The following is a 2,095-nucleotide window of genomic DNA, read 5'->3' on the forward strand; positions in this document are numbered from 1 at the left end:
CATGACCCTCATGCTTCGACGAAGGGAGAGGCTTCGTCAACGGATCAACAATGTTGTCATCTGTCGACACTCTGCAAATGTGTACGTCTCCTCTGTCTATTATCTCCCTGATAAGGTGAAATCGTCTGAGTATGTGTTTGGATCGTTGATGAGATCTGGGTTCTTTCGCTTGTGCGATCGCTCCATTGTTGTCACAATACAGAGCAATGGGGCTATCAACACTCGGATTGACACCCAACTCGCCAACAAACTTTCTGATCCAAACAACTTCCTTTGATGCGTCCGACGCTGCAATATTCTCAGCTTCTGTAGTAGAATCTGCAACGGTTGCTTGCTTGGAACTCTTCCAGCTAACAGCGTTGACACCCAACTCGCCAACAAACTTTCTGATCCAAACAACTTCCTTTGATGCGTCCGACGCTGCAATATTCTCAGCTTCTGTAGTAGAATCTGCAACGGTTGCTTGCTTGGAACTCTTCCAGCTAACAGCGCCTCCGTTCAAGCAGAAAACATAGCCAGACTGTGATCTGTAGTCATCCGAGTCTGACTGGAAACTAGCATCGGTGTAACCCTTTACAGCGAGCTCGTCTTCCGACCCACCGTACACCAAGAACACATCCTTAGTCCTGCTCAAGTACTTAAGGATGTTCTTGACGGCGATCCAGTGCGACTCTCCTGGATCTGACTGGTATCTACTCGTAATGCTCAACGCATAGGATACATCCGGTCGAGTACAAAGCATGGCATACATGATGGATCCAATTGCCGAAGCATATGGAATCCGATCCATGCGTTCTCGCTCATCAGGTGTCGTAGGACACTGACTCTTGCAGAGAACTGTGCCACTGCTCATCGGTAAGGTTCCTTTCTTGGAATCTTGTATCTTAAACCGTTTCAAGACCTTATCGATATATGTACTCTGACACAATCCTAGAAGTCATCTCGATCTATCTCTATAGATCTTTATTCCTAAAATATAGGCCGCTTCTCCTAGGTCCATCATAGAAAACTGCGTTTCTAGCCAAGACTTAACGTCTTGCAAGGTAGGAACGTCATTCCCTATAAGGAGAATGTCATCCACGTACAACACTAGAAATATAACTGTGCTCCCACTGACCTTCTTGTAAACACATGGCTCGTCTTCGTTTTGTGAGAAACCAAACTTTTTTATTGTCTCATCAAAGAGAAGATTCCAGCTCCTCGCTGCTTCAGTCCATAAATGGACCTCTGAAACTTGCACACTATCCCGGGTTCCTTGGATCGACAAAACCTTCGGGTTGTGTCATGTACACATCCTCGGTCAAGTTCCCGTTAAGGAACGCGGTCTTGACATCCATCTGCCATATCTCATAGTCGTAATATGCGGCTATGGCAAGTAGGATCCTAATGGACTTCAGCATAACTACGGGCGAAAAGGTCTCATCATAGTCAATACCATGAATCTGACGGAATCCTTTCGCCACAAGTCGTGCCTTATACGTGTGCACGTTGCCATCCATGTCTGTCTTCTTCTTGAAGATCCATTTGTATCCGATGGGTTTTATCCCTTCAGATGCATCAACCAGAGTCCATACTTGGTTGTCTGACATGGATTGCATCTCGGACTTCATAGCCTCGCGCCATTTCTCGGAGTCCGGATTCGCCATAGCCTCTGGGTATGTGGTAGGCTCGTCATGTTCTAATAACATGAGTTCCTCATTCCCAGTCACGAGAAATCCGTATCTCACAGGCTCTTGGCGAATCCTGCCTGATCTCCGAGGTTCACACGTCGAAGGTTGAGTCACAACCGGCAGTGACACAGGTTGAACATCTTCGACTTGTTCACTCGGCTCAACGTCTACTTGCTGCTCTCGAACTTCCCCAAGTTCGATCCTACTCCCACTGACTCTTTTGGAGACGAACTCTCGCTCCCTAAAAGTCGCATTCCTAGCAATGAACACTTTGTTCTCTGCCGGAATGTAGAAGTAGTAACCCTTAGTTTCCTTAGGGTAGCCTACAAATAAACACTTATCAGATTTGGAGGATAACTTATCAGTCATCAGACGCTTCACGTAAGCGTCGCAACCCCAAATTCTGACAAACGACAACGTGGGAC

This window comes from Tarenaya hassleriana, unplaced genomic scaffold, assembly GCF_000463585.1.
Source record: "Tarenaya hassleriana unplaced genomic scaffold, ASM46358v1 Cleome3, whole genome shotgun sequence".
In the NCBI taxonomy this organism is placed as follows: domain Eukaryota; kingdom Viridiplantae; phylum Streptophyta; class Magnoliopsida; order Brassicales; family Cleomaceae; genus Tarenaya; species Tarenaya hassleriana.